The 20146-nt window shown below is 36.9% G+C and overlaps 1 protein-coding gene across 2 annotated transcripts in view; it reads left to right on the plus strand.

Moving 5' to 3' along the window:
* NTRK2 (neurotrophic receptor tyrosine kinase 2) overlaps nucleotides 1–20146 on the plus strand; it is a 1124811-nt gene that overhangs the window by 823621 nt on the left and 281044 nt on the right. The window lies entirely within an intron of this gene.

Raw genomic sequence — 20146 nt, forward strand, 5'->3', positions numbered from 1 at the left:
ACCTGGAGGTGTAGATATCCTTCATGAAAATGGATACATCCCTCCCTTTTGTGTTTTGGTCCGTGTTCTATGGCCAAAACGTGTGGTATGAGTTGTAGCCCAGTAGTGCTGGGGCGCTCTCTGGAGCCTTGAACCAGGTTTCAGTTACTGCACAGATGTCGATGTTCTCCATACTGAGGAGTGCTTTGAGCGTGTGCATTTTGAGATTTAAACTCCTGGCACTGAGTAGCATAACCCGCAGATTTTTGTTAATTGTGCTGTTTACGAAAGTGGGTTTGACTTTTGAGCCTTGCCTAAAAAAGGCACTATGGGGGCAGCAAGAGCCTTGGCCAGTATTCGAAAGCCTAGGGGTGACAGGTGCAAGCCATCTCTTGTGAAGCAATGCGGCTTGTCGAGCATGTTGTCCCAGGCTGACAGACACTGGATCCCTTTTGAATGACACCAGAAGCTTAGCCAGTTGTTGAAATTGATATTTTTTTCTTTATACTGAGGGATCATTCTTGGTGAGGGCAGGATGCTACTCAGGGTCAGAGTCATACCAGCCTAGGGTGCATGATCAGAGAGCTTTTCCGTGTCTCTTTTCATGTAGTCCAGGGAGGTATGTCTCAGGTCATTCACACCAACATGAACAATGACAGAGTCATATTTGTACTTGTTCTGGAGTGACATGAGTGCTTGTGTTATGTGGCGGATTCTGGATCCCGACAGGTAGCTAACAGTAACCTTCCACTTGTCCAGCCTAGTGATTGGGATGTCAGTGTGCCTGACTATAGAGTCACTAGTGTGTTAGGTATGTTATTTCACCTTAAGGGCTGTGATTGTGCGGCACACTGTTTTGTGTTTTATGTGTTGTTTGGTTTGTGACCGGAAGTGCAGTTTGTTTGGGTGCCTGATTTGTAGGTCTCTGATGCTTTTGCAGGTTTTTATTTAGTGCCTCCGAGTATGATTTTGTGTATTTATGTGTATTTTTTGCCAGTGTTGTTTTAGTAGGTCTGTGTGCGGCTGGAGGTGGTGGTGCAAGTGTTAACCTTCTCCTCTTGACTGTCTGTTCCAGTCTTGGGTGGAGACAGCTTAGCTTCCAGTTTGGCTGTATAATTGCATCTCCCGTATATGTTAGTGTTTTGTGGTAGGAGGAGAGGGTTGTCTGTGTACATGAGGCAGTTGTAACATTGCCTCCGGATATTCAGATTCACCAGTTGGACTGGAGTGTGCACCTGAAGTTGCCCTTTGGTCATGCCTGAATAGTAGGGTGAGCTGCTTAGTCGCTTGGTTGGTGAGGGGTGAATAAAGAGCCTTGCCTTGCTGGTCAAGTCAGTGTCAGGGTATATTAGTGCTTGCTATTAGGTCTGATCAAGTGCTGGGTTGTAAGATGCTTTTTGAGTGCTTAGATTGAGAGTTAGACTAGTCTCAGGGGAAAAACTGAAGAGTAGACTTAGTGGAGCCAGTAATAATTTAACCATAGCTAACCGGCACTGCACTTTAGTATGTAGCCTACAACAGTTAAACAAAGTATTTAAACAAAAAATAACTTTTTAAAAGTACAGGCAGTCAAATAAGTACAATATGTGAAAAAAAACAAGCTTTTAAATCACAATAAACGCTGGAAAATCTGCATTCAGGCGGAAAACAGTAAAGTACAGCAAGAAAGTACAGAAAACTGATACTTAATCACTCAAAAGTCTCAATTCTAAGCTAGAAGGCTTGTATCACTTTAAGGCTTTCTAGTGCTACCCAGTAGGTTAGTTACAGGAAAGATGGGAAACAAGCGCAGATGTGGTCTTTTAAACCAGAAAGTTGAAAGAGACGGACAAACTGTCCAAATGGTCAATAAACTACAATTTCTGGGCCAAGAACCTCTCCTCTCATGGTAGACAGGCTACCTAGTGCTTACCACTCCCACTAATAAGCTAGAAGGCTTTCTTCCAACACAAAAAGGCTTGCAGGGCTCAGAAGCTTACCAACTGCCCCGGATCCAGCAACTTTGCATCTGGACTAGGCTAGTTACAAGAAAGGTGGGAAACAAGTAAGTGCAGCTTTTAAACCAGAACATTGAAAGAGATGGAAAAAAAAACTGCCCAAATGGCCAATAGCTACAATTTCTGGGCCAGGAACCACTCCCCTTGTGGTAGATAGGCTACCTAATGCTTACCACTCCTACTGATAAGCTAGAAGGCTTCCCTCCAACACAGAAAGACTTGAGGGGCTCAGAAGCTTACAAAGAGTCCTGGATACAGCAAATCTGTGCCTAGACTAGACTAGTTAAAGGAAAGGCAGGGAACAAGTACAAACGTAAGCTTTTAAGCCAGCAAGTTGAAAGAGATGGAAAACTGCCCAAATGGCCAAATAAACTACAATTTCTGGGCCAAAACTCACTCTTCCCATGGAGGATAGTCTACCTAGTGCTTGCCATTCCCATTGATAAGCTAGAAGGCTTCCCTCCAACACAGAAAGGCTTGGGGGCTCAGAAGCTTACTAACAATCCTGGATACAGCAACTCTGTAACCGGACTAGGCTAGTTTTAGGAAAGGCGTGAAACAGGCACAAGTGCGGCTTTCAAACCAGAAAGTTGAAAGAAATGGAAAAAAAAAACTGCTCAAACAGCCAATAGCTACACTTTCTGGGCCAGGGACCACTCCTCTTGTGGTAGATAGGCTACCTGATGCTTACCACTCCCACTGATAAGCTAGAAGGCTTCCCTCCAACACGGAAAGGCTTGGGGGGGCTCAGAAGCTTACAAAGAGTCCTGGATACAACAAATCTGTACCTGGACTAGATAGTAACAGGAAAGGCAGGAAACAAGCGCAAACACAGACTTTTAAATCAGAAGGTTGAAAGAGATGGAAAAGCTTCCCAAACGGCCAATAAACTATCATTTCTGGGCCAGAAGCCACTCCTCCTGTGGTAGATAGGTTACCTAGTGCTTACCACTCACTGATAAGCTAGAAGGCTTCTCTCCAACACAGAAGGGCTTGGGGAGCTCAAAAACTTACCAACAGTCCTGGATACAGCAAAACTGTACCTGGACTACACTAGTTATAGTAAAGGCAGGGACCAAAAGCAAAACGGACTTTTAACCAGAAAGTAGAAAGAAATGGAAAAACTGTCCAAATGGCCAATGAACTACATTTTCAGGGTCAAAACCCACTCTTCCCATGGTAGATAGGCTACCTAGTGCTTACCACTCCCACTGATAAGCTAGAAGGCTTCCCTCCAACACAGAGAGGCTTGGGAGGCTCAGAAGCTTACCAACAGTCCTGGATACAGCAAGTCTGTATCTGGACTTGACTAGTTGCAGGAAAAGCAGGAAACAAGCTTAGAATTTTTTTTTTGTTACAGAAAAGCAGCCAAAACAGCAGTAGATGCAATTCAAATTGTAGTGCAGGCCAGCACACCCGAGAGGCTCAGAAGCTTACCAACAGTTCTGGATACAGCAAGTCTGTATCTGGACTTGACTAGTTACAGGAAAGGGAGGAAACAAGCTTAGAATTTTTTTTTTGTTACAGAAAAGCAGCTGAAACAGCAGTAGATGCAATTCAAATTGTAGTGCAGGTCAGCACACCCAAGTGACGGCGAGTGTGTAGCAACAATACGGCAAATACAGTTCAAATAAATGCAATTAAATTAACAAATGACTAAAAAACAAATGCAGAATGCAGTAAATTAGAAGGCTACTAACAAGCAGTAATAAGTGCAGAGTAAGAGCGACTGAACAGATAGCACGCAGAAGAGCAACTAAGACAGTTACAGTAAGAGCAGCTGAATAAAAAATATATATTTTATTTTATTTTATTTTTTTTTTTAAGGGAGGGAACAGAGCAGGATTAAGAGGCTACAGGGGTTGTCCTTCCCAAATGCTCTTTTTGTACACAGTAGAAATGCCTGAAATCAGAATATGATCTCACTACACTCAGTTGAGTGAGATGGGCCCAGAAGGAGTATCCAAATACAAATCTACAAGAGGGGCGGGCAATTTCAAAGCCACCAACATTAACACCAAAACCAGAACACGGAGGGTGGGTGGGAAACTAACTGTAGAGAGACAGCCACAACTTCAGCTGAGTTAATATTCAGTGAAAAACACAAATAAATAAATGAAATACAGTACTATATGCAAAAGAGCAGATAAAAGTGTACTTAAATTCACTTATACATCCAGCTGATTTCAGGTAGATGTTAGCCGGCCAAAGCTCTAATATTAAGCAGAGATAACTCAAAATGTACCATTTATATAAGGCAAGACAGAATGTCAGTGATGAGGTGAAACTACCCCCCACTGCTATCAATGGCTAAACAGAAGTTTAATTTGGCTGAAATGGCTAACAGAAGTTTAGTTTGACATATGAATTGCAATACTGACTGACATCTCACAGTATTAACACAGGAGTTGAACAGAGTGTGAGCTTTCTTGCAAAGTAAAAACCGTTATTACAAAACAAAGGAGTATGATTGGGTCTCTGATTGTTGCTAGATTATTATGTGTTTGAGACATGGATATCAAAATATTTCCCCTAAGGGCAACACCTGAAAGGTGAATTTTGGCATCTTTGTTCAGAATACATAACAAAAGGTTATGAATAAGTACCTGATCATAACTGTTTGTACTACATGGAGCTTTATCTGCTCCATGTACTACTAGACTAGGCAAGTGAAAGTGGTGGAGTGCAAGGAAATTTACTGTCTTTGAAAGCTGGTAAAACGTAGAGCTATCAGACAGCAGCATACCTCTCAACTTCTCTACTTAGAAATTCCAAAAATAATGGGGGGGGGGGGAATCATCAAAATCAGGGGTAGTTGTTGAATATTGCTCTAATTTGCTTTAAAAGTTAATAGAATAGCGGGTTTTGCATCAACATTTTTTTAACAATAAGAGACATAAAAGGCTATTGTCTGGCATCATTGACCTAATTGAAATCCTTAGTGATATACCAAAAAATCAGAAAATGTAGTGCTCCTCTGTAGAAGCAATGACTTTAAAAGCTATTAGAAAATTTGCTTTGCCAGACTGTATCTGTCTAAATGGGGCAGAGTGAAGCTTTCAAAAGCTGCTTTACTCTAACAGCTGTTCTTTGTCAGCTGACACTGTCTGCTTTTGGTCATTAGTACGAGAACTGGTCTTAACAGCACTTAGGTGTCCTTAACAAGCTTTTCCTAAATGCCCAGATATATTTGGGTCTCATGCTAGGGACATGCTTAACAAGTTATTTTTTTCATTTCATGACTTTAAAATGTAATTATGGTCTTTCTTTTTTTTTTAAACAAGAAACATCTTTATTAAATTATCATGTATAACATAGGCCATGTTACATTTATATAAGTGGAAATAAACCATAGTGACACAATTTCAGTTGTAAACATTATACATTCCAAACCATGCCGACACAACTGTAGCTGCAAATATTACACATCACGTTTAACATATCCAGTCATTGTTAGTCAACTATTACATAACTCATTCAAATCCTGCCTTCATTTAAACCTCATTCCTCTTCTGCATGTATTGATCCTACATTTCCCATATTTTCCTATGCAATTTGTTCCTACCCTTTTTCTAAAGATTCCAGTTCCAGTTGTTTTATCTCTGTTACTATATTCACTACTTCTAGTGAAGTTGATTTAGATTTTGATTTCCATTTTCTAGTAATTGCTTTTTTTGGCAGCCATCATAACTAGACTCAACAAGGCCTTACAATGTCTAGGCAATTCCGATTCTCTATCCTAGTTCAAAAAAATAATTTCCCTAGTTACACCAATTTGCTCATCCAGCATCTCCGACAGAGCAGTCTGCAGGGACTCTTTAAAGTCTGCCAACTCATTACATTCCCAAAAAATATGTTCCCAGTTATCTCTTTCTTCCCCATCACACTTCCAATATTTGCTCTCTACCTGAGGAAAAATTCCTTGAAGTCTGTTTGGGGTATAAAAATACCTATGCAAACACTTCCAGGCAAAGATCTTAAATCTTCTATATTGTGTTGTATATTTGGGAGCCATACATATATCCCCCCATTGTTTCTTTGTGAATTACTTATCTAATCTTTCCCAGTCCTTTCTAACCTCCTCTGATTTATTTTGATAGTTACCATGTAATATTTTATATGGTCTACTAATTATTCCTTTCTAAACTGCCACTTCTGTTTTACATTCTACTAAAAACCCTACCAGTGCTGTTTTTTTTTCATTTAGGACCCCCCACCATTTCTTTCTCTTTACCTATATACTCTGATATCAGTCCTTGATGTGGAAGGCAATCTCTTGCATGCAGTCCAGATATGTTCTTGGTGTCTTCCCATTCTATTAATTTTCCATCTATAGTTATTTGCTCTCAATGCAATACCTTCTCCAATATATTCCTGCCTCTTCCTCCTGCTTATTGTCTGTATCCCTAATTGCAGTCATCCCTATTGGCAGAATCTCCTTTCTCCATTCTTGTGTTGGTTTAGTTCTTAGAAGACCTTCTGCTGCTTTATGGATATAATATTCTGCATGATTATTGCTGTTCTCCTTACAGGTCTGCATCCAAAATCCCAGTCTGTCCCTGTTACTTCAGCTTCCCCGTTTCATTATCATCTCTTCCCACTTTGAATTATACTCTTCTGCTTGTGCTATGTATAAAAGCCTTACCTGCGTTGCCCTGAAATACCCCTTCAACTGGGGTAATCTCAATCTGTCCTCTTCTGTTCGAGTAATTATGGTGTTTCTTATGCAATAAAAATATGAATCTACTTTTTTGGATTCATAGCATTGAGCAAAATATTAGAGTATGGAGAGCATTGCTGACTATACATTTATGTTTCTTCATGCTTTTTGTTTAAATTATAAATACTTGATAATGTTCTGAACAACAATTTAGTTCAATATTGCAATCAAAATGTTACTTACAATAATATATCATATCGTTGTTACCCATTGTAATATGTTTGCCCACATTAATGTATCTGCTGTTTATATGTCCTGCATTTATACATTTCGAAATACTGATGTTTCCCACCTTTGTTATTATTACTACTTGCTATCTATCCTTCATATTCAAGCCATGGCAGTAATAAATTCCATTGCTTATGTATAATATTCTTAATGTCCCATCTAGGACACACACTTTTCCTCGCAGTTCCTCAATTACTTTTTCAGTCAATCCTGTTAGGTATCACCTCTCCTTAAACATTTCACTCAACACATTTACCTCTATAAAATATTTTATCATCTGATGTTAGACATGAAAGTTGAACAAGTTAATCTTTTACTGTGTTGTATTTTGTTTTAAAAGTATGTCCAAATGTATAATTAATATACGAGTTGTGAAACATTGGTTTTCTATATATTTTTTATGCAAATTTATTATCTTTAAAATCCTTACATATATAAATATATAGGAAATTAATCCCTGTAGCTGACACTTCATAAGTCAAGCTAAAAATGGCAAATATTCTCCAGATATATCAAACATTCCTTTAATATGGGAATGTCTTCCCTCCATAATATAAATATATCACCCAGAAAACATGCATACATACAAATATATTCTTGACACCTTGAGCTCAACATCCATTCGCTTTCCCCATTCCACAAGATTAAGTTGTCAATGCTATAATGGCTCCCATAGATGCCCCATTTCTGTTTAAAATATTAATCTTAAAACATGAAATAGTTATTGACTAAAATTATCTCTTTAAAGTCACAAAAATATTTGTTTCCTTTGGGATGTCCTATTCTGTATCTAATAAAATTTCTCTAAACAATGCTATACCCGTGTCTTGTAGAATAACTATAAACAGGTTTTTTTAATTTCTTGCTGTAACCAAAACAAACACAGTCACCCTCCTTAAGTCTTATAAGGTCAAGCAATTTCCAAAAATCCCTTAGCACCTGTGGAAACTTATTTAATATTTATTTTAATTTGCTATCCACATTAATGATTAAAGTTGCTGTCTTCCCACCCCTAGCAGAAATAATTGGTCTTAAAGGAGGGTGTTTTTAATTTTTATGAACTTTTGGCATACCAAAAATATAAGGTACAATTGTTTTTGCAGTTCCAGTTATGTAGTGATTAATGAAGGAATAATATAGTATATCATCTAGCTTTCTATATGCTAAAACACTTAGTTTTTACTTCATATGTGTCCTCCTTATGCAACATACTGAATATTTTCAAACTATAAGCCATAGAATCCATTATTACTGCCACAGCCCCAATATGGTTTTATAATTCTAATATCTTTCTTTGTTGATAAATCCTTTTAAACCTTCCATTCTTCCTGTTTTATATTGTAATATATTCTGTTATTTTTATTTTCCAAGAATACTCCTATTTCAGATTCTGCACATTTCTCAAGATTATCTAGCCCTCTTGTGAAAGCTTTTTGAACTTTTGTCACTTATGTATGTGATATCGTCTACACAGAATATGTGTGCACAGTGATGTGTCTACATAGAGTAAGTGTGTATAGCAGGGATGTCTAGCCTTTTTCGCTCCGGTACCTCTTACCATGCAGTTCAGGGGTCACTCACCATACTTGGGAAGACTGGGAGAGCTATATTAACATATCCAAAATGTATTTGTCCATTCAAAGCAGTTTGTTAATATACATACCAAGGGCCAGATAGAGTGCTTCGGTGGGTTGAATTGTGGCCCTAAGGCCACCTGGTGGACACTCCCTGGTATATAGTAATGTATCTAATCAGAGTAAGAGTGGACAGTGTTGTATCTATTAAAATAAAATGGGCATAGTGACATGTCTACAGAGAATAACTGCGAACAGTGATTTGTTTACACAGACTAATCCAAGATTTCATGAATATAGGCTGGAAATATGTACAAGCATCTTGCACCCTATGTTCAGTGTGCCACCTGGTACTATTGCAGTTCATAGTCATGATTTAGGGTAGCCTCAGGTGTGTACAACCCTTCCTTGAGTTCTTGAATGGCACACAAGTGTTCTGAGCAGGTTTTAGCATTCCAAGTTCAAGAGATATATGTAGACTAGCAGTGCTACATGTGCACAAAAATACGGTAACATGTTTTTTATATATTTGCCTCATCAAGTAGCTACATGTTGTTACCTGGTAAGGTGTACTGTGCATGCTTAGGCTGCCTTCATTAGGTGTACTGAAATCTACCATACAGTCAGTTGTCATGGGCGCAGACCAGAGACCATTGCATATTATGGTAATGAGGGGATCTGGTGCTGTACAAGCTCACAGTGACAGTGGGTCTTCTGTATCAATGTATGGGGGATAGTTCAGGTTTACGTGCAATAGCTATTTTGCCTGCACCATAGGGGACTCCATTACAGGTAAGAAATTTTTTCTGTATAGTGAAGTGATTTTTTTTTCTGCACTAGAATTTTGCTAAGCATACTGATGGGGGAGGAGGTCACATTGTGCAGTTTGCCATTGCTGTCTGCTAGTTTAGTCTGTCAGGACCAGCTGATAATCAACTAGTGCTAGTTTTTGAACAGCATATGACCAGAATGTGGTTAATTTGCATAGGAGTCATGTGTATGGGATAGTAATGGTATAAAATGGAGCAAAAGTGCACTCCGGGTCTTGCTACATTGTAAAACATGTTTCATAAAGCAGAGGATTCCTGTGTGGCATTCCTTGACATTTATGAACACTGCATGAAGTTTGCACAGTGCTGCATCTATGTAGACTAATTGTTCATGGTCATGTGACCACACAGATCAAGTGTGGAACAAAAGGCTGAACAAGTAATGACTTTTATCACTGCTGCTAGAAATTAGTTCATAAGCAGAGGCTGAAGCACTGCCCATTAAGCCTATGCCTTCTACATGTAATGCATTAATAAATGACCACAGGATTCTGTCAGCAAGCATCACAGTACTGCCAAAAGCGCGAATCATGGTTCAACTTTAGGGTCAGGAATACATTTGACAGGAACACCTGCACAAATTTATAGGTACCATTCTGTGGCACATGCATGCTGGTAACTAGTAGTTGCCATGTTATTTGAGTTTAAAAGCAAATACATTCATCTCTGCCTCAGATGTCTCTCTACAGAGTGTTTATATAAGCACACTTTCCTCATGGCATCTGTGCATTAGCAGGGTGCAACAGTTACAATGGAAATTAGTAGCACCTTGGCAGCTTTACTCATCTTATACTGTAAAAGAATTAGCTGTAGTGTGAATTAATCTATGTTAGTAGCATAAAATATTGATATAAAAGTTAAGGTTCTGTTTAGCTGCTACATTGCAAGAGTCTGAATTTCATGAAATATGGGCTGTATTTGGGTAGAGCTTTGCAGTGTCAAAAAAATGAAGGTTTGGACAGAAACAGTGAATAAGACAAAATTGTGTCAACACAAATCAGTTTCCATAGCCTCACAATTTGTATTGCTAAGTACGTGTTAAATGATGATGCAAAAGTAAAAGCGCATCTTTTTCAGCATAAATGCAAACATGGCTATTTTAAATATATATTTATATATTTGTATGTATGTGTGCACTTACAGGCACATAGACATACAGATACATACGTAAATATACAAAATACATACAAACCAAAGAGAGCAAAGGAAGTGAAACTGCACCTTTTTATTTAGCTTTGTTTTAGCTTTTTTTATGTTTTTGTGTTTTTACAAGGTAGGAGGGACTGCCCCCAGACCTTGTCTACTCACAATCTCTGTTCTCTAGGAAACAAACAGAAATATGAACTTGAGCCACTGTCTTCCTAACATGCTGTAAAGAGGTATAAAACACTAATATTTTCTAATCTGGTAAAAAAACTACTAGTTTCTGAAAGTATAGTACTCACTTTCTATGCGGTCAGTAGATCAGAATGTTTAATTTAGGATATTTTGCACAGCAGTCCACCAAATGGATAACTCTGAAATTGTCCAATGCATTTCTTTTTATGTCTCAACAAGATATTTTGAAATAGTTGCATGTTATGCCATTAGCTTGAAACAATGATTTCTTATTTTTGGTTCATAACACATGCACATTTCTGAGGTTTCAGAGCTAGCTATTTCCTATATCATTTATATATATATATATATATATATATATATATATATATATATATATATATATATACATATACATATATATATATATATATATATATATATATATATATACATATATATATATGTGTGTATATATATATATATATATATATATATATATATATATGCATATATGCATATATATATATATATATATATATATATATATATGTATATATATGTATATGTATATATATATATATATATATATATATATATATATATATATATATATATAAAAATTCAGTGTTTTGTAGCAGCACCATTTGGTGTTGTGCACTTTATTACATGAAGAACAGCATGTGCTGATACTGTACAATGATGCTTGCAATGAGAGAATATGTTATGCAATGCTTATGATTCATCCAGCAGTAGTAAGTGTATATACATTGCAACGTGTTACATGGTACAAGGTACTTGAAATGAGATAGTATGTTATGCAATGCATATGATTCATCCTGCAGTAGTCAATGCATATACATTACATCATGTTACATGGTACATTCAGTGTCATACTGATATCTCACTTTAGTGGATCTCCAAACACATATGGACACTTGATAATGTAATGGGGTTAGAGGTACAATGTAAAGCTTCACCGTCATGTGTGCAAACACTTAGACCATCCCAGAGCTGTGTATGCTGCTTCTTTATTACCAGAAATAATGCCAAAGTGACAGTAGCCAAATCTGTTTAGACTCATATGATATTATAATTTTCTTTTAAGTTTCTCACAAAACTTTCTGTACTTGTACCATGGAATTCAGTATGTGATTTTGTACCACTGCACTTTGTAGTCATCTCTGAAGTTCTAAATATAACACATACATAAAACCATTCTATTTTTCAAGTGGATATCTCTTGTTTTTCCTTTATGATTCATGTGTGCAGTTTTTCATTACAATATGGTATGAGAAATCTACATTAGCCAATGTAGCTGTAACGCATAACATTGTTATATTTCAGCTGCATGTAAAGGGGCAGAGTTTGTTTTTGGTTTAATGGGAAGCAGTGACAATGAATTAATGCATGTGTTTCCCACCAGATGATTACTATCCTGCTCTATTCACCATGGTGGCTGATGAATATTCATGAGCTCTTTTTGACATCTGTTCTGTATCACTTACTGTGGATATACAGCCAATGCTAAATAGAATAACAGCTACTGAAATTTATTTAATGAGATGGCAATGTGTATATGACCATACATATGAACATTATTTTAGTAGTTATGACTGAGTTATTAATTAAATAATAACCTTAACATTTGGTAGCAATGCTGTCATTTCAACCTGCAAGGTACATTGTGCATTATGAAATATTCACATAGATATGAGCTGAAATAGTCTATAGTCATAATGGTGTACTATGCTCTTACCCTTACAATGGCTCCTGTATCACTAAAGTCAGTGTGCTAACCCCAGGGATATCTATACACTGCCATGTTATGTAATTCATGTAGTATAAACCTGTAGTTCACATTACATAATTGCAATGATTGGAAACATTAAAACTGCATTCAGGCACATATTGCAAACATAGATGTCAGATGACAATGATTCATAGGACCTGAAATGATAAGTTGCTATGGTTACTTAAGACATGAACGTGACACCTACAGACAGCATACCAGCATGCAGTGGTGTACACGCTGTTGGGCAGTAAGAGAACCAAGAAGATCAGGTGGTACGACTCAGTTAGGGTGAAAGAAACATGGAGTATACTCCCATTAAAGACAACAACATCTGAAAATGCGGAAAAGTGAAAAAAGAAAATCTAAGTAAGCTTATGTTAAAAACCGTATATCGTCCCAGATTGGAACAGAATGGCTCATTAACTACCTTACATAAAGCCTGACTACTAGCTGTTGGCTGTTGTGTATATTTTAGCATATAACTGTAGTAAATGCTATTCATTTATATCTTATGCTCTGAAGTACTGACTGTATGAACAATATGTCATGTACCATTGCAACGTTTCTGTAAAAGATGGCAGAATCTTCCTGTGAGTGTTTGGATCATTTTGGAGGCATCCTACTCCAAATGAATTAGAAACAGCATTAGGACATACACAGTACATTAATGAGTGCATTAGTTTATGAGATCATAATACTCCATAATGCCTACAGAAATTAAAAATGCTAAGTATTTACCATCATTAATCATCCGATGTGTTATTCATTAATATCAGCTCCTTTTTGACTGCTCAAAGCTGCTGCTGAGATTTCCAGTCTTTAACTTACACTTTACAGAGCAGATTCAACCTCATTTTAATCATAGTTCTCAACCTTCCATCTCCAAAATATAGAACAATATCTCTCAAAATGTGGAACAAATCAGCAACTTAGCTTTCAACTGTCAAGAGTTTTACAGAATGTCCAGATTTTTTTCCTCATATTTTTAGTCTGTTCCTCATAACATTTGTGTTTTTCTGGCAAATCCCTGAAGACTGAAGTCACTAAATAATGGGGTACATTTGAGTATCTGACTTTATATCCTTCACAGAATGTATACTAACAATTGCTGTTACTCTTCAAACTTTCTAAGTCTATAAGAGGATTGTTTAAAAATCTGTCTCTATTTTGGGCCTTTTTCCTCCCATTATTGTAGTCTTTGTCCAGATTTTTTGCTCGAAGAAGTTAAGAAGTATGATCTGCAACGTTTGGAAACAACTTAAATAGCAACTTCAGTTAGGAAACTCAAACCACAGTTGAATGTGCTACTTTATACTCATAAAAAGTTATTTTGATGGATTGACATTTTTTGGTATTACTTACCATGGATATTTGTTAAAAATGTTTAACAATCAATGTGTGGCACATGTTTTCAGTGTGGAACATGGACTTTCTATGACTCAGCATGCAATGCGTTCGTTATGATGAGTTACAGCTGAGTGTTATGATTTTATGTGTTTCACAAGATGTAGCACTAAGTTTTCAAATATTCATACACCATGTCTTGGCCTGCATGTAAATTGTTCTGAAATCCATCCCACTAAGACCACTAATGAAGACATAAGTATCACATTAGCAATGCATATGAATAACTGGGTACAGTCATTTAAAATCAGTGTTGTTATCTGAATATTTAAAAAAATGTTTTTAAATCTAAACCCATGGCATTTGTGATGTACAGATATTAACAGCATATTTACTAGTATCATTTATCGGATAACGTTACTTTAAATGTCTGAAGCTGAAGGCTGCCACACATATCAACAGGACATTGCTTGAGGAGTAAGGAACTGCTTACAGAAAAACTGAATAGCACACATCTGTAAAATTAAAAAAAAAAATCACTTGATCCTTTTATCCATCCTTTCTCCAGTGTTAATAAGTAATGTGGGTTGCATGATACAGATCAGGTCATATAAACTGTTACTGTCAAAATAAATAAATAAATAAATGAAGCAATCTAAAGATACAAAAATTTCCTTTATAAGAAGTATTGCTATTAACCTAAGTTCTACAAAATATAAGTACTGGTACAGTTTCATAATTGTAATTATCTTCTGTCAAAATGTTCTAAAGCTCCAAGATGTAAAAATACTGCTACAAAAATTCTAAGGTTACAAGGATTATTTTAACTGCAGTAGGAATTTTACTCCCCGATACCTACAAGATGCACATATTGTTGCATTTTTATATTAGTATTTTTTTTTCAAGTCAAAATACTTGTTAATATACAAAACAGTGTAATATTTCAAGTTGGGGAATATGAGTCTAGGACTCAATTTCTTAAAAACATGAACTGCTCTGAAGTATGAATGTGTGATATTGTAGAGCTGTATAAAAATGGCATACATTTTCCAGAAGTATTCCTCAAGAAAAATCTGATCTTTTATTGGGGGGGTGCATTTCTCCACTCTTTTGTGTGAAATGCTATGTGTCTCGCATTTCTTATGCCTACTAAAACTATAATTAGAATTGATTTCATCACTGCTACATCTCAGAGAACGATGTAACTCTTGACAGCCTTAGATAAAAAAACATAGTACCATTAAAATTGCCTTTCTGATTGCTACTGTAGTTTCTCTGAAGTTTCTGGAAGCAGTGTAACACTGAGAAGAATGACTGCCTGACTGCCGTATAAAACTCATCCATGGCAACGTGCAGCAGTTTTATAACATACAAGTGATTTTATGCCAGTATATGCTGTCTGCACTACTGCTTTCAACAAAAGGAACAGGTGTTCCATTCAACGGTATTATGCTAACATGTTAAGTATTACAAGACATGCAAACCATTGCAAAGTTTTGAATGTCATCCCCAATCAGTCTAATATATATGAAGTTATATGCCATTCAATTAAAAATGACAGAGCAACACACTCACTTCCTAAACAAATAATTATCAGCAGATGTTTCATTTAATTCAGACATATTACCAAGTGAAACAATGTCACTTGGGAATGATTCTTATGTTCAGATTGTACTTATTCTGTATTGGAGTTTATAAGCATTGTAATGTCACATTGCACAACTTGCATGAATCATGAAATGACAGAAATCAAGCTGATTGTCCTCTGTTAAATGAGAAATGCTTCTCGCATTCTCCTGCAGCTGGTTGGGTGGTTCCTTCTTTTCATGTACTGATTGCTCTCTGGCACTGGGAGCTGTAATTATCATGTCAAAGTCCGAGGCATACAGGCACTGTAAGCAGAGTGACAGACCCCATCCTGAGCTCACTATCCTAAATGGCAATTCTGCTTTTTTCACAAAATCATGGTGTACTTTGCTGCTGATCTGCAAAGCTGACTCATACATGATTACACATACTAGCAAAACTGTAGTGAAAAGTATGCCCAATTGTGTTTTTGTATTAAACAATGAATAAAAGATAGTTGTTCATTTTAAACATTCTGCACCTAAGCCTTTAATCAGGGGTTAGCTAACGCTTTCATTTATTATTGCCTTGTCATAGCATTTCTCACTCTAACGAAACATTGTTTAACTCTTAAGTACCACTTGAATCTTTCCCGTAATTATGGGTTTAGGTAGCAGGTAAATTCCTCACTGACAACATAAACAGTATATTTTCCCATTTCAGACAGAGCTTAACTGCACAATTTAAAGGGATGACAAGATAAAGCAATAGGTATTAGATGAATTTTTATTTGTAGTGTCTTAACAAGATCTACTGTAGTATTTGAAATTGTAGTCAGTATTGTTCAAATATATTCCAGTTCCCAATGCATCATTTCTTTATTGCATAGTTTATTGCATAGTTGGTTTATTGCATAGTTGGTTTATTGCATAGTTGGTTTATTGCATAGTTGGTTTATTGCATAGTTGTCTTGAAATTCTCTTAAACTAGAGTTCAGTGAAGGGAATAGAAATGATAACTTTGGGGACCATGATGGAAGCCTTTTTTCATGTTCACGTTTGTTTTATGTGAGTTGCAATGTATCAGTGGTCAGGCAACAAGTGTGACTTCCCAATATATCAGTGACAACATTACTAAATGGTAAAAATTATGGTTTACAGTTCTGCGTCTGTTGTTTTAGAGGTAAGAAATATAAAGTGAGACATACATCATCAAGAATATTACAGTTTATTTAATCTATGATTAGTACATGATTTTGTACAGGAAGAACAAATAACATGGAGTATTTCACCATACAAGAAAATAAAGAGACCAGAAAGTATCTTCTCTAGGTTTGAAACTATAGCTTTTTCTGAGAAAAGAAGTTTAGCAATATAATATCATGATATAGACACCTACACTAATTAGACATCTTTAGGTGTTCCAGCTGAATAAAGAAAGGAGTTACTTATGATACACATCTGCAGTCATAAATCCCTTCTGTTGGATTATACTGTGTTACTGTACAATACATCCTATTTCATCTGACTGACAGAGACTGTCTGTCCACTAAAATGTTTCATATTTCTCATGCTGCACCACACTGAGTTCTGTCATAATCATTGCATGTCCTGTGTTATACATTCCACCAATGTTTATTTTCAGAGCATGCTATGCTCTTTGGAAAGCATGCTTGAAGCAGGAATATGTCATAGTCTTCCTTAGTTATCATCATGTTGCTACCAGTCATTTTATACAAATAGATGTTTGCCTCATGCAACGTAATTCTTTTCACTTGTTTTACACTTTTCTGTCTTCTTCACACTAGGTCTCGTGTAGACCATGACAATAATTTTAAGTATTACGGAATAACACACAGGTGACCCAAATAAACAACAAGTAAATTCACCTCATAACACTGGGCATTTTCACTTTAACAAGTGTATTGGTTAGCACTATATCACCAACTAGAAGATGTTGTAATGAGTGGTGTAACTGCTCCCCAGCACACCCTGGCTTAAAACTCATCAGTTCAGGACCAGCAGAGTAATGGCCTGACTTACGGACAGAAAGCTGGGTTTTTTGATGGGGATCGAATGACAAATGGCACGGAGTGTAAGGCTCTGTCAGCAGACTTCTGCATAGCAGAACAAAGTACTACATTTCACCTTCATTGGAGGGGAAGATTTTACATTTCTATAACTTTCGGGATTTAGGTTGTGCAGCTACCTACTTGAGATTTGAGAGGGACTCAACATCAAGGAATTATACTACCTTTATGTTTATTTAAGTGCGCTGTTTAGCCAAGCATTCACTACTTTAGTGAAAGGTATTTGTAGTTAATGCTATGCAATGACCTAACATTTTTGAACAACACGGCATCGACAAATTCTTTTTCATCTTTTATTCCACAAAGAACATGGACTGATTAGAAATGACGTCTTGTGCAGCATTTGAATTGAAATTGTAGTACAGTGATACTGCAGTGAAAGAATTTTTGAACATATTTTTAATCTGCAATTTTTTCCTCAAATGGCAACTTTTGTGATCTGTTTGCAGATCACATGTCATGTGATACAGTTCTGTACCCCAGCACAACTATAGCTCCCCTCAGCTGCACTGTGGTGCTAAGAATAGGACTATAATTGGACCACAGTACTACATGTGGGCATGTGCTGTATGCATGAATGTATTGGCCAGGTGTCATGCACAGTTGTAGAATGTAACTGGGGAAATACCTACACTCAGCACTAAATGTAACTTATACACAATTACATAACATGAGGAAGAGCCTGTGGCCATGAATACAGTGCAGAAGTGAGAAACAGATTGCAAATAATCCTCACGTATGGCTCATAAACAAGCACATAAAGGGAGGAATTTGGCCATATGTATGATTTCCAACAGTATACCAGACATACCATTTGACTGGCATGTTTTACCCATGAATATATGTGTACAGTAATAGCCACCCAGTGGAGGCAATGACTGGAAGGCTTCATTTCACAGAAGAATGAACTGCTACTGCAGGCCATTCATACACATGAGATGTATTAGATGTACCTGCTGCACAGGGCTGGCACAGACAAGGAGTAATTGGACCAGGTGTGGCAGGGACTAGAGCAGGATCATCTAGTACAGCAGGGCAACATTGGGCTGACATGAGTAGGGCACCTTTGGCTGCTGCTGATGTCGTCTACATGTAAGTGAGACAGTCTGATGACACTGTACAGCATCTGCCACAAAATGGCAGGAGGGGTCATCTATATCTTCCATTGCAGAAGCCACTGTAGAGATACAGAGAAGAGCACACAACCTCACTAGGGCATGACAGACAAATTCTACCTAAGTATCCTTCATGGCTTCTACGTGTGTTGCCAATGCACATAGCATTTGAAATGCATGTGATCACTAAGGTGGGCCAAGCTACCACATAGGATAGAAACAAGGAAGGTTAGACACAACCATGACCCCAGTTCCATCCTTGAAATGGCTCTTGAAATTAACAAGTGAATGTGCAGCTCAGTGATCATTAAATAATCAGCTGATACCCATAGCATGAGACATCCTGTTAACATTGCACCATCTGACATTACGTTCTGTCGACTTATACACTGTTGTATATATGTGTGTGTGTATATATACAGATACATACACAGTAACATATATAATTGTATTAATGATGAAATTAATATTACACTTCCAGGTATTTCCTGATTTTTTCATTGACTTAATTTTCCTTTATTCTGTTCTTACATACTGGGATAAATATTTCCCCCACTGAGGCCATATTTTCTCTACTTTACTCATCTTCATCATTTGTCCAGTCTAGAACCAGTTATCTCATCTCTACACCATATGAGTCACATGTTATGTGATGCCAAACTACAAAATGCAGATATGGGAATGTGTCATACAAATGGCAACAGGTTTACTGCTGATTTATGTCCCCTAAAACAGTGACAATGTTTGTGCCGTGAAGTGGAGATGCAGTGAAATGTTAAATATGCTCCTGGTCTGTTCTTGACCATGGACTGAATTATCTGTTGCAAACAATGACATGTAGATTCATAGGTTCACAAGCTGACCCTAGGCAATTAGCCTGTTCACCATTTATGGTCTAGGTAGACCACACAAATTTAGGAATTTCCTGTTGCTTGTAAAAGTGGCTGACAATACCAGCCCTGGGTGAATGTATTAATGCCCCTGAAGTTACCGATGCTGGCCTTAAATGCAGATAGGGTACTTCTTAGTTTAATATACAAAGATAGCTTATTTTAGAGGAGGGGGATGTGCTGGGATTGGAATCTGTCATGCCACTTGGTCCTATTAATTTGTTCACATTGATTAGCTCATTTTGAATAGGTGTTTGAAGAACCATTCATTTTATGACGATACAGTAGTTCCAGGAGAGAGGATTGTGTCCTGGTGCATAAAAAGCTAAACAATGTTGATCACAAAAGGGTACTGAAGACAGAAAGTAGGAACAGCTAATAGTACTAGTGTTGTTTATTTCTAGTTCTGAATATCCCTTGAGCTGACATCAGTATGTATCACTGCACTGGCCTGAATCAAATTTAGAAAATATGTTTTGGTAACAAGGACCATAATCATTATTTTGCATGCAACTAAATTAGCCAATATTAATGACCTTAAAAGTCCTGAAGACCCATGAAGGCAATGTGGAGTTTTAAATGCAACCTGTTAATAAATTATCATATGAAGTGAAATTTGAATGCAAAGTTCTGAAACAACATGCATTTCTTTTAACATAGACCTTGTCAAAGCACTGTTTGCCTAAACATCTGTTGTGTATT

The sequence above is a fragment of the Protopterus annectens genome, chromosome 2.part0, assembly GCF_019279795.1.
Source record: "Protopterus annectens isolate FY-2018-M chromosome 2.part0, PAN1.0, whole genome shotgun sequence".
In the NCBI taxonomy this organism is placed as follows: domain Eukaryota; kingdom Metazoa; phylum Chordata; order Ceratodontiformes; family Protopteridae; genus Protopterus; species Protopterus annectens.